The sequence below is a fragment of the Dipodomys merriami genome, unplaced genomic scaffold (genome assembly GCF_024711535.1).
Source record: "Dipodomys merriami isolate MVZ:Mamm:240054 unplaced genomic scaffold, mDipMer1.0.p SCAF_5, whole genome shotgun sequence".
Taxonomy (NCBI): Eukaryota; Metazoa; Chordata; class Mammalia; order Rodentia; family Heteromyidae; genus Dipodomys; species Dipodomys merriami.
Genome location: NW_027206068.1, coordinates 77,052,250 through 77,066,053, shown reverse-complemented (window position 1 = coordinate 77,066,053; position 13,804 = coordinate 77,052,250). Strand labels below are relative to the sequence as shown.

At 52.3% G+C, this 13,804-nt stretch overlaps 1 protein-coding gene across 3 annotated transcripts in view; it reads right to left on the bottom strand.

The window, feature by feature from the left end:
* The window catches only part of Dpp6 (dipeptidyl peptidase like 6), a 648,628-nt gene that overhangs the window by 429,754 nt on the left and 205,070 nt on the right, over positions 1 to 13,804 (bottom strand). The gene's annotated exons all lie outside the window — the stretch shown is intronic.

Below are 13,804 nucleotides of genomic sequence, written 5' to 3'. Positions count from 1 at the left end.
CGGGTGGCTTGTGTGAGTGGACAAGCCGTGGGTAGTGGGGACATTAGCTTCTTTCTCAGTTTCCTTGGTTTTATCTGCAGGATGCCGCCTCCTCTCCCAGCTCCCACCATGCTTTTCTCTTCCACGTTGCCACCAGGCTTACTCATTTCACTGCAGAGCCTGCAGCCCTCTGAGCCTGCGAAACACTTCACACAAGCGTGAGCGTGGAGACTTCCAGAGACACAGCTAGGTCTCTACTGGCAGGGACGCCTGAATGGAGAGACTTCTGGAACGTGTGAGAGAGAGAGAAGAAAAGTCGCTGCTGGGCCCTGGGTAGAGGCACATTGCTGAGAACAGGATTAGGGTAAAAAGCAAAACGTGAAGAGCAACGCCAGCCTGTCCCAGATGGCTCCTTATCATTAGAGCACTGTGTGTGTGAGCACATGCGTGTGTGCCGTGCACGCTACCGCAGTCAAATCCCTGTCTGACTCAGTTGACACTGCTTTCCTGGGCAGCGCCTCCATCTTGTGAGCTGCTGGCCTGGCCCTCCAAGGTGAATCGGCGCTCCTGCTTCTCAGTCATCCAAGAAGCCCCTATGGAATCTCCAGGGGCAGCCCACGCTGACCCCGGGTGGGGAGAAGGTATTGATTGAGAATTTATCGAGGGTTATATCCAAACACTGTCATGAGAGAAGTCACATTTTTCATCCACCTTCTCTGGCCCAGGAAGTTCTAGTGAGCAGCCTGGGAAGTTCCAGTGAGCGGCCTGGGAAGTCAGTGAGTGGCCTGGGAAGTTCCAGTGAGCGGCCTGGAAAGTCAGTGAGCAGCCTGGGAAGTCAGTGAGCGGCCTGGGAAGTTCCAGTGAGCGGCCTGGGAAGTCAGTGAGCAGCCTGGGAAGTTCCAGTGAGCAGCCTGGGAAGTTCCAGTGAGCAGCCTGGGAAGTTCCAGTGAGCGGCCTGGGAAGTCAGTGAGCAGTCTGGGAAGTTCCAGTGAGCGGCCTGGAAAGTCAGTGAGCAGCCTGGGAAGTCAGTGAGCGGCCTGGGAAGTCAGGGAGCGGCCTGGGAAGTCAGGGAGCGGCCTGGGAAGTTCCAGTGAGCGGCCTGGGAAGTCAGTGAGCGGCCTGGGAAGTCAGTGAGCGGCCTGGGAAGTTCCAGTGAGCGGCCTGGGAAGTTCCAGTGAGCGGCCTGGGAAGTCAGTGAGCGGCCTGGGAAGTCAGTGAGCGGAGCGACCTGGGAAGTCAGTGAGGGGCCTGGGAAGTCAGTGAGGGGCCTGGGAAGTCAGTGAGCAGCCTGGGAAGTTCCAGTGAGCGGCCTGGGAAGTCAGTGAGCGGCCTGGGAAGTTCCAGTGAGCGGTCTGGGAAGTCAGTGAGGGGCCTGGGAAGTCAGTGAGTGGCCTGGGAAGTTCCAGTGAGCGGCCTGGGAAGTCAGTGAGCGGCCTGGGAAGTTCCAGTGAGCGGCCTGGGAAGTCAGTGAGCGGCCTGGGAAGTCAGTGAACAGCCTGGGAAGTTCCAGTGAGCGGCCTGGGAAGTCAGTAAGCGGCCTGGGAAGTCAGTGAGCGGCCTGGGAAGTCAGTGAGCGGAGCGACCTGGGAAGTCAGTGAGGGGCCTGGGAAGTTCCAGTGAGTGGCCTGGGAAGTCAGTGAGCAGCCTGGGAAGTCAGTGAGCAGCCTGGGAAGTTCCAGTGAGTGGCCTGGGAAGTCAGTGAGCGGCCTGGGAAGTTCCAGTGAGCGGCCTTGGCCCTGTTGTCTCTCAGCTCAGGCATCCGGTCCTGGGGGCCTCTGCTCACACGGGGCTTCCTCGGGTCTCTCCACCAGGGGTGGCATGGTGACACCAGCTTCGGCTGCTTCACATGCTAGGTCTTAGCCCAGGCTGCCACAGCAAGATTTCCTGGGACAATCTGGCTAACAAACAGCAGGACTCAATCCCCCCACACCCTGGAGAAATATCCAGAGCAATCTGGAGGCTGAGGTCAAGGGCCAGCAGGGCCGGGCTCTGGAAAGGGTTTGCTGGAGTGCAGACAAACGCCTCCCTATCCTCACTGGGTTAATGAGCGTTCGGGTCCTTCATACATTCGTCCACAGGGCTGGCACCTTCTCAACCCACACCGTCACGCTCAGAGCCAGGACTTCCACACGCAAAGGCAACACACATCCGGTCACACCCCTGCTCCTGCTCCCGTGCACTTGCTAGGCTCTCAATGGGCACTAATTTGTCCCCAAGGAGACCCAGAGCAGCGGGCACTGCCAGTCCCCTGGTGCCCTTGTCCCCCTTCTCATAGCCAAAATACTCAGTGAGTGTATTGAAATCATCACCAAGTTACCACTGCCACCTACACGGGACCATGGTTAAACCACAATGCGTATGCCAACCCCAGAGCCTGCCCAGCCCTATGCTGGCTTCCGTCCTTCCCGGTGACCTCCAGTGCACTGCTGTGTGCATGAACGGCCCTCCTTGTGATGCCCGAGAACCATGGGGCACTCACGCTCCCTGACTCACACTGAAGGCCGAAGCGCCTGCATCCTGTGTGTGGAAATTAAAAGCCATGGTGGACAGTGAGAATCCACACGCAGGGATGGAAGCCCTCTATCACCCAGCCTCCGGCGACCAGAGCGCCCCGCCACCCTGCCTGCTGGCATGGACGGGCCTCGCGGTCAGCCGGCAGACAGCGCCTGGCCCCGCTTCCCGTAATAACAGAGTTAGGCGCAGGGTTGATTAAATCTTGTGTGCCACGCTTTTATAAACTGTAACAAGAACATCTCATTATGCAACCCTGCTGGATATCTGTGCGTTTATTGAATAATTTGGTTGTTATTCCATGAGTTCATTGAATACCCAAATCCTTTCTTCACTCGAAATTGTATACACAAGTAAATGTTCTAAAAGCACAGTAGTTTGGGGGAGGGGCTTGTGTTCCACTCCCCCTCCTCCCCGCCCCCGCTGGCCCCCAAGGTCCCACCCGCTGGAAGCCCCATGTGTCTGACAGGCACCGTTTGCTGGAGGGGCTTTGGTTACAACAGGCCTTCCCAGGCTTCCTGACCCCACAGGCCTGCTCACAAACACAGACACACACACAGACACACAGACACAGACACACACACACACACACACACACGTGCGCGCGCGTGCACGTGCTGGGCCCTCCTCACTGCCTAGGAGGGTTCACTTCTGCCCAGTGCCCCAGGTCACCTGAGTGTGCACTGGGCCACCCAGCCCTCTGGGGATTCCCCTTCAGCCGTCCCCCTTCCTGCGGGGCTTCCAGGTCCTTGGGAACCTCCCTTTGGGGCTCCGTCTCCCTCCCCTCAGCATGCGACCCACAGCTGGAGTGCGGAGGCAGAGGCCAGTGCTGGCCCCTGTCACCCGACCCCCCTTAGCCAGGCCAGGCTCCACGGGGCCCTTGAGGACAGCGGGGGACCGGAGGACGCCCAGCCCGTCTCTACCGGGGCAGCTCCGGGGTGGCTGCAGCTCTGTGAGGCCCAGGGCGGACCTGAAACACGGGGGCACGGCTGACTGTGGATGTGAACCGGAGGCTGAGCGCTGAACCCCTCTCCGCCCCCACCATGGCCTCCTTCCTAACCTGGCGGAAGGAGGGTTTTGATGAGTCTTCTGGGTTTACGTGTGTGTATATATGTGTGTTGTGGTGTGTCTGTGGTGCATGTGTACATGTGTGTGTTGTGGTATGTCTGTGGTGTGTGTGTCTGTGGGGTGTGTGTGTGTGTGTAGGAGTACTCAGCAGATGTACCAGGCAATGCTAAAGGTCTGAGAGGAGAGTGAGTCAGGCCTGACTCAGTCTGAAGGTCAGCCCTGGGATTTGAGGTCATTAGTGAAGCCTGGCTTTCTCTCGGAGGTGGACTGGTGCAATTCTAAAGCAAGCAATGACAGAGAATCGGCTGACCCACGGGATGGCATCTCGAAGCACCTGCACCTTCATCAGCTCAGAGAACTAGATGGGCCAGGGGTGGGCGGTGGGCACCGGGCACCCGCATCCCAGCAGTGATGGGATGCCTGTTCAAGTAGAGAAATGACTCTGGGGTTCGTGACCCACGCTCAGAGCTTTCCCTGCTTCAGGACTCAGCCTTTGGTCCCCCAGCAGTGTGAGGACGGGCCGCGGCGGCGGCGGCACAACCATGGCCTTGCTCTGCCTGTGGGAACATGAAAGACCCGAGCCAGGGCACAGGCTGCCCAGGCGCTGCCTGTACCTGTGGAAACAAAACCCTCTGGAGTGAGATGATGTCACTGGGTGGAGCCGGCACCGTGCAGAGTGAGGCACCCGTAGGGCAGCTGCCCGGCAGAGAAGCCAGAGGCCCTGCGGCACAGCAGTGCCCGTTTCTATAGCAACAGTGTCCCTACCTTCTCCAGCATGTCTCTCCTTCAACAGATAACCAGCCACAGGAAAAAGCTGGGGCTGAATTTTCCACCCATTTGGGAGATCTGGAGATGTGGAAAGGACGATTGAACGTACAGAGCAGGCACCGCCAGGACCTGGGGTGCCAGGGGGAGGGGCTGCTGGCGTTTGCCACTACCGAGATGAACCCCGCTGCCCACGGTCTCTGAACGGCAGCCGTCCTTCATCCTGAAGCCACGGAAGCAGGAAAGGCTGGCCTAGCCGAGGACAGGGGTGAGGATGCCTCACCCAGGGCTGTGGACCTTGCCCAGTCTGCCTGCGAGTCTCTGCTGCTCCGGCTCCAGCCTCGGGCAGAGGCTGGCAAGCCGCATTCTGTGCTGACCCTCAGAGACAGTCTGGAGATGGCCATGTTGCTTCCTTCCTCCAGCCCTTTTCCTCCCTCTGTCCCCACCCCACCATCCTCCTATCATCAGAAATCCAGCGTCTTCTTCCCCTGCCACAAATGCACTGCGCAAAGAAAGGGATGGACTGGATTGCCCACGCACCGTCCTCTGCCTCCCCAGGGCAGCTTCAGCCTCCGTCTCTGCGAGAGTTGAAGAGCTGTGGAGATACCGGAAGAACCACGTCTAGAAACCCAGACGGCACGGAGTCTGCCCATGATGGTGATGCAGCCAAGGCCCAGAAACAAAGGGAGGAAAGACAGGTGGACACGTGACCTCCTGACGCAGCAGCGTTCACACGTGGCTGATGTCATGCTGACACAGTCTTGGAGATTCACAGGCCATGTGGAGAGCCTGCTCCCTGCCCGAGCCACGGGGAACACCACCACCACCCAGGACAGACAGACAAGAAGGTCATGGCAGCCCAGGCGCCCATGCTGCACGCTTGCCCCTCATGGCCACCTCCAGGTCCACTGGCATCTCATTGGCCAACCTGACATGGGCAGAGGGGTCCAGTGCCGCAGGGGTTGCAGATGCCTGCCTGGACCTCCATATTGACCCCAGCAGGACCCAGCCCTCACCAGGTGCTTTGAATTCAAGCTTAGAAGAATCTAATGCAAACTTGCCTCTGCTCACCTTCTGCCCAGGCAGACTGCAGCACCGCCATCTCGCGTGGAACTGCAGTGCTCGCGTGCGTGTTAGCTGGGCCTGTATGCACACGAGCAGACCGGGCCGTGGAGGAGTAGGCCTCTGTACGTCACGTACGTCACTGTCCTGGCTACAGAGAGCGTGCAGGACACGCAGGGGAGACCAAGCCCCCTGGGAAAGCCCCTGAGGCCGGCAGCCTGGACAATGGACTGCGTGTCCTTCGCGAATGTTCTCAAGATGACTTTGAACGTGATGGAGGACTGTGAGAGTCCAAGACAGAAAGGGGAAGACACAGGTCCATACGGCCTTATCTGCTGCACGGGAGCAGGGAGACAGCCTCCAGCCTCCCTCCTCAGAAACCCAGGCACAGAGCTGCTTGGGAGAAGCCCCTGAGAGAGCTACGGGACAGGAAGCGTCTCTCACCGCTGTCCAGCCATGGGAGCGGCCTGCATGGGGCCACGTAGAGGGCTGAAAACACCCAGCAGCTCTGAGAGTGTCCAAAACAGAAAAGCCCACATCTTGAGAGGAAATGCACCTGTTACACATGTTACACCCCTCTGTGTATCATCACCTGTATAACAACAAGGAAACGAAGACTAAAAAATAGTTTCTTGCTTTTGTCTTGAAGTTGTTCGAACTACTAGGTGAGGTTTGGCACCACATGTGTTTTTGAATACCATTGGGAAAGCTGGACATTTTGGCAGATGAGAGACCTGGTGCTCTGGTGTTAAGGCCACAGCCTCCACTTCTCCTGATCCCCAACTTCTCCTTGGACCCCACTCCTTCTCAGTCTCACAATGCTCTGCTTCCAGCGGCCTTAAATACACCACGTGCTTCTGCTTTGCATGTGGAAAAGAGTGAATATACAAGGCTCTGGGCAACCTCACAAGAAAGCCCTGTGCAACATGAAAGCTTCTGCATCCATTCCACCAGTCTGTCTTCAAACAGTCTCCAAACTGAGAAGAACAAGTGGTGGAAAAAAGATCCAAACTGGGGCTGGCGCGGGTAGCTTGCATTCCACTTTTGAATAAACATCAGCATCATGTTAAAATTGATCCAAACCAACCTAAGGTAAAAGCTGACTCCAAAATGAATGCTGACCACTACCGAAAATTAAAAATTGATTTTTACAATGACTTTGATGATCTGGAAAATTCTTTGGAATTACAGAAAATGTGTATGCACTTGTAAATATTTTTTCATTTCCATTGGACGTATTGCCAGGATGATTGCACTGCATTGCAAATACCTTCAGGATGTGTGTGTGTGTGTGTGTGTGTGTGTGTGTGTGTGTGTGTGTGTGTGTGTGTGTGTGTGTGTGTGTGTTTTAGATACATTCAGTATCTTATTTTTTTTCCTTTTTAAAGATAAAGTCTGTTTTTGTGCTGAGAAACCATCCAATTTGTAGATTCAGGATCTCCTTTTCAACATATTGCTACAAGGCCTCCTTCACCTTGCTCCATGCCCAGGGCCAACTCCACCCTGGCTACTAAGATGCTCCATGTATGGAAGTCCTCTGTAGATCTCCATGTACAGCGGCTACCCCTGGATCCCAGCATCTGGACTGTACCTATCTTGTGGTTCCAAAAGTTTCCTCATGTATGTGTGCGTATTTGTGTTTGTTTCTCTGTGCCTGTGTATTCACATGAATGTACATACATGTGTGTATGTGCACACATATGCACAGAGACACATTCCCAACACAGATGTACATATGCATTTACACAGGTGTATGTAGGTGTACACATGCATTTACACAGGTGTACGTACATGCATATATTCATTTTCTGGCAGAACTAGACAGGTGCTATGCACACAGTAAATACAGATGTGACTGGAGGACACAAAGTAACAAATGCTGTGGGAAAAGTCCCACTGAAAAAACGAAGTGAGAGATCCCTTCCACCAGCCTGGAAATGGCGTGGGCTGTGTCTTCCCCACTGGCAAGCAGATTGCTATACTTTGACTACGCATCTTTAACTCACTGGTGTAATTAAGTTAACTTCTCCACTTGATTATGGTACAGCAGACTAGATTAAAAAGCCCAAGGTCCAGAAAACATAAGTGACTTGCTTGACATCATCCATAGAATAACTTGTAGTCTTCTAATTGATTAAATTAGATGCTATCAATTAAATTTGTCTGAGGATAACTTCAGGACGTTAGGTTGTTTCACAGGATGGTAGATTGCCTCAAAGATGAGTACTCCAAAGTTTGTCCATGAGAAATGCAGAATACATCTTATAGGTCTATGAAATTGGGTTGAATGAAATCAACACATCTGAAATGGAAGCAAACCATGTGCCACCTGGGTCTCAATGCCCTGAACATGGAACTTATTAACCAGAATTTAATTTTAAAAGGATCATGGTGATTACTATTTTTATAGGCAATGCTACATGAAAGAATCAATATCTCACAATGTGGAACCCAATCCTCAAGCACTTGATTAATGCATTGTTACCTTCAAAGTAATTAAAAGGAGCGGGGTCATATGCAATCAGTATGTACATCTTACTCAGCAACTCCTGCCAGTTGCTACCAAAAATTAAACTCATTAATCATCCTGACTCTAAAGGATAAAAAGCTCTGGGTAAGAAATAAAAGAAGTTCCATTTTATGAAGGGGAAAAAAAATGTGTCCAAAGCCAGCATGTAGAAAAACTCTTCTCTACATAGCCTTACTAGAATATTAATCTTGAAAGAGGAAGATGAGCTGGTTCTGTTGACAAAAGTGTATTATTATGTCATCCTTGCCCTCCAGATCTCTTTGGATCTACAGGTAACATGTACAAGTAAATTTTGGAACTATATGTCCTGGCAGAAAAATAAACATGCCTTGTCAAGTTGGCACTCGGGAAACCTCTCCTGCCAGCTCAGGCTGGGGAGGTGTACCGTTCCTTTTCTACAGACATGGTGTTTTGGCTGGCTTCAGAGACCAAAGGCCTGTGAACACATTGATATTTGTTTGCTATAGTTCGCTGCTGACAACTGGCCCACACAGCAGAGAGCTAATTAGGCGTACCCTTATTAATTCTTCAAGCCATAAGATTAGCTCTTGGTTACGGTTCCCTTCCCTGGGCAAGGTGAGTGTGAAGGTGGAAGGAGACGGCGGCAGGGCGGGGACGGACAGGGTGTGGAGCTGGGTGCAGGATCCTCCGTGCCCCCCAGCCCCAGCATCGCCCATCAGTACTGACAGATAGAGAGAAACAGATTTCAATAAGGGGCTTAAAAAATGTAACTAAGACAACTTTCTCTGCGTTGAAACAGAAGAATTTTGTATAATTTTGATAAAAGGGGAGTCCAATGTTCTCCAATTCTTATTAACATAGTTATATTTTTAAATGCTTTAATTTACTTCCTTTACCTAAGCATTAACTATGTACTTCCTATGGCTTAAAAATGTCCTGAAGTATAAAAATGACATTTTCAAATACTGGACTATGATGCCAGCCAGGAGCTGTGAGCATAGTGCTAATGAGGTCACAGGCGGTCTACAGGCGAGGAATGGAGGTGAGGATCCGTGACACCAGCCGTACGGGGTGGGGAGAGGCAGGAGGAATACAGGCTGAGGCTGGCCGTGGGCAAAAGGCAAGACCTTCTCTGAATAAACAAAGCAGGAAAGAATTAAGGCTTAAAGGCATGGCTCAAGCGGTAGAGCACCTGCCCAGCCAGCACGAGGCATCTAGTCACATAGCTAGTGAATGTCAAATGTGAGGAGAATGAGTCCACAGTGCTAAGAGGATGTGTACGCACATTCCATGTTCGGAGGTGGAAGAATTGAAATCGGAGGCCCGGAAGCAAGGGAAGGCACTGACACGCTGTCGGAGAAGGCAGATGCGTGGGGAAGGGAGGAGAAGCGAAGTCAGAGGTGTCCACGTGGGCACCTGTCACCACCACAAACCGCGGAGTCAGCAGGCCGCCTGAAAGGTGACGCTCACGCTCAGGAGGGAGATCAGGACGGCAGGGCCATCCACCAGGCCTGCCCACTCGACACATTATAAAAGCACATCCTCTTCAGACGTGCTCACAGGCAATCCAGATGCCATCCTCTCACAGACACTACCTTCAGGGCCAAGTCACAGGACACATCTGGCTCTCTTTCATACAAAATTATAATTCATCTTACATAAAAGCATGAAAGGGGAAGAATGAAATACATGAGACCCAAACCTCAGAGGGTTAGAGAAGGGGCGGATTCACCAAAAAACTGGAAGGCTGACTCACGACAAGCCGGAGGAGCGGAATGGTGGTCACCAAGAACAAAATCCCCTGACAGGCGGATAGCAGGCCATTATCTCCATTGTCAGAGGATCTGGTGCCTTGCTGTGTGAAGACAGCAAGAATGCGCATCCACACCCAAGCTAGTCAAGGAAGAGAGTTCAGCAAAAGCCACAGAAGCCAGGAGCGGAATCAGTCAGGACCACTTGTTTTGAAAAGGTGGAAAACAAAAGGAGCAAGCAGGGCAGGCCAGTGGCAGGGCCCCTGGGAGACAAGGAGAGAAGGAAGATTTGGGGGGGGGAGGAGCAAGGGGAAGCAATGAGGGTAAACGCTATCCGAAGAGCAGCCACACAGGCACTGGAGGCTTCCTGATCTCCACAGCCAGGCTGGGATGGGGAACGGCCTATGCTGCACCTCCACACAGCTTCAAGTTCCAAATGACCCTGACCCCATGACATGCCCCGCTCTGCTGGTGGAGGGGAGTGCTGCAGGCCTGGCTGAAGCAGTGAAAACATCCAACCGAGAGCCTTAAGTCTTTTCCTGGGAGATGATGTGAAAATAAAAACTTCATACTTAAAATTGGAATGGTAGAAAGTAACAGAGTAAATAAACATACTCATGGTCATCAGATACTTTAAGACATGAATAGGTAGGGCGTTGGCAACATACCACTGAAAGATCAGCCTTGTAGGAAAGAAGGTTGCAAACAACATCTAAAATAAATGACTTACACCTAGCAGGCCGAGAGATACCTCAGGCAGTGATCTGCCAGATGACCATCTTAAATTCCTGTCATCATCACCTCTGTAATTAGGAAACAGCATGTCACCAAAAAGGGAAGGCTACGGGATCACACCACGCGATCGATCTTGAAAACCTCCTGCCCAGCAGTGCACAGTCCCCAAAGTCTTGCAGGAAACAGATATTCAAGTAGAGACAGGATGGAGTTCAGAACTTTAAATCACTCATGGTTGATTCTAATTAGAAGTTGTTTTATTCCATTAAAAGCTCATCAACAGCCTCTTTAAGAGCCAACTTGGTTTTAAATCTACACAATGAATTTTGAATCCAGATGTCTACAGATTCCTTGCAGTACTGGCACAAATCATGGGCTTTATATGTAAATAAACCTAAGATTTGTATAAAAGCAGATGTAAGAGACCTCGTGGCTTTGTCTCTAATGTCTAACTTCACTTCTTAGACTGACTCTCCAGAGCAGACACTTCTGCCAGGCTGACCTAGGGGTCCTGTGTTACAAATGTAGGAGCACTGAGGCAATATTAGTGTTCACAGCAGGCTGTGCAACTCTGCATTTCCTCTTTCTGTGTTGACTTTGTGTCATCCCACCTGCAGGATAAATCTTATTTGAAGGGAACGCTGTTATTACTAATCATACAGAGCCACGTTTGTGTACACACATGTCCAGAGGCTCAGAACTGCATGTCATGTCTTCCTTTCTGGATGGGAGGGCTGCCTGTACAAAGCCCTGTGTTCTAAAGGCCCAGTAAGAAAGGCTGTTTCTGGGCATTATAAGGGCATTCCCTGGCCAGTCACAGAAGAGCTGTCCAGCAGGAGCTGCTAGGCAAAACGGATGGAGATTTCCTCAATGATAATGCAATCAGCACCTTGGACAGCACCCACCCAAGGAATGAGACTAAGCATTCAGGGGATGAACCTGGATGAGGAGGTTTGCCCCAGAGTCCTCAGGAATGCAATAGGTTGCATGTGTCAGCTACAAGTTTAGGCAGAAAACTGTGATTACTTGAGATTCTTCAATCTTGACCAAGAATGATATAAAGAAAGTAATGGCTGTGTGGGGGGGGGGGGGGGGGCGGGCTTATGCTAGGGCTTGAACTCAGGGCCTGGGTACTGTCCTTGAGATTTTGTACTCAAGGCTGGTACCATACCACCTGAGTCACAGCTCTGCTTCTGGCTTTTTGGTGGTTAATTGGAGATGAGTTTCTCAGACGCTTTTTTTTTGTCCAGGCTGGCTTTGAACTGTGACCCTCAGATCTCAGACTCCTGAGCAGCAAGGATTATATATGTGAGCTACCAGTGCCTAGCCAAAAAGGAGGAAGAAGGAAAGAAAGAAAGAAAGAAGGAAAGAAAGAAGGAAGGAAAGAAAGAAAGAAAGAAAGAGAGGGAGGGAGGGAGGGAGGGAGGGAGGGAGGGAGGGAGGGAGGGAATGGAATTAGTTTTTAGGTTCAATGTCTTCCTTTAACTAGTATCTTTTATGTTAAGCAAATCAAAATGTTTGATCCAGAAGACAGATAAATGCTTGATAAATGCTTGAATCAATACTTTTTACTAATTTTTATGGGAAAAGTAATATGCTTTTAAGAAATCAAGAGACTGGGCTGGGAAGGTGGCTCAGTGGTAGAGCGCTTGCCTTGCATGCTTGAGGCCCTGGGTTCGATTCCTAAACACCACATAAGCAAAAATAAAAAAGCTGGAAGTGGCGCTGTGGCTCAAGTGGTAGAGCGTTAGCCTTGAGCTGAAGAGCTTAGGGACAGCACCCAGGTCCAGAGTTCAGGCCACACGACTGGACCCCTCCCCCCCCAAAAAAAAAAAGAAATCAAGAGACTATGTTTAGCACTGTATTGTGCCTAATTTTACATTTTAAGCTTAACTTTCATTGTCTATTTTTGAAGGACAAAATGGTAATACAGGTCCACACAGAGAGTAAGGTTGTTAAAGGGGAGCAAATGAGCACACTCTGCCCTCACAGAGCTGCTGCTCGTGGTTTGGGCATGAACAGCTACGTGCTTCTCAGCACAAAGCATCCCGCACAACATCATTTATTGCCTAAAATTCTCATGACGTCTATTAGATGTCCACACCTGTTCATCCTACCTATCTCTGCCTCACTGTAAGAGCTCTGTGTGACGTATGTCTGCAGATGTATACTTACTTTGAGCAGACATATTTGGGGAAAATGAAAAACACAGACATTTTAACCTGTCATAGACACACACGGACACACACGCACACATATGCTCACATGTGCATGCACAAAGACACTGGCACACACCCGCATTTTCCAGGAAGTGAGCATGGACGCCAGGATCTAATGGATCTAAATCATCTCTACTAATGGGAAACAGCTGTCATTGTTTAGGCCAGATTAGTTTCTTTCATGCTTTTTGTTCATCTGAAAAGTAGTTCCTGACATCTATCAAAAGGAAAAGAAGGCACCATGTTCTGTAAGATAAGATTCATCACAAATGAGACACCCCAGACAAACAAGAAACAAGGGTGAGGAAGGAAAGAGCTGGGCTGAGACCATCTGGCCGCTCGGAGACTTTGCCTTTCCTTTCTGCTGGCGACACCTAGAGCCCGGCCAGCACAGGCTCACGAGAAGCCTAAGCTGGATAGTTTAAGTCAGAGTCAGACAGGAAAGGCGCCCTTGGCCCGCTGTCTGCCCCGCAGCTGCGCTGTCTTCCTGGGCCCGGACGACACAGTCCTGCAGGGTCCTCCCTGGGGTCCCCGCAAGACACAGGCCTCCCAGAGAACCCGGGCCCGGGCCGGCCTCCCAGACTGGGAAGTCCTGGGGTGACTCGAGGGGACCCCTGGGTCTCCGGAGGAAGGAACTGACACCAAGTGCACGCTTGTGCCAACCACCCCCACAGACCTGTCCCTTCTGGAAACATCCACGGGCCTTCAGACCGTGCACAACGAAGTGACGAGGAACAGCAGAAGCCCACGGGGCCTTGCAGACCTGGTCCTTAAAGAAGTGACCCCAAGAGGCGCTTGCCACCCCGTCCCAAGCACGCGCACATGCTCGCGCACACACTCACACACGCAACGCTCACTTGCGCTTCTTGCACTAGGGAAATGCCACACCGTGGCGTCCCGGTGTCCCGGGTGAGGGGGGCGGCGGGCCCGGGGCACTGAGGCCGGGGGACCCCCGCACGCCGGCCCGAAGCCACCCCAGCGGCGCCGATGCGTGCGTCCAGCACGGCGGGCCCGGCCGCCCTTGGCTGCTGGGCGGGAGGCGAATCGAACCTCGGCCCAGGCCAGGCAGGGCGGACTTCCCAGAGAGAACTTTCCCGGCGGGAAAGGCCCGGCCGGGGCAGGGGACGTGCTGAGGGCGGGCCGGGCCCGGGCGGGCGCTGAGGCTGGTACTTCTTGGTTTGGGGGTGTTTTGTCTTCGGGAGATCATCGCAGACCCCCTCCCC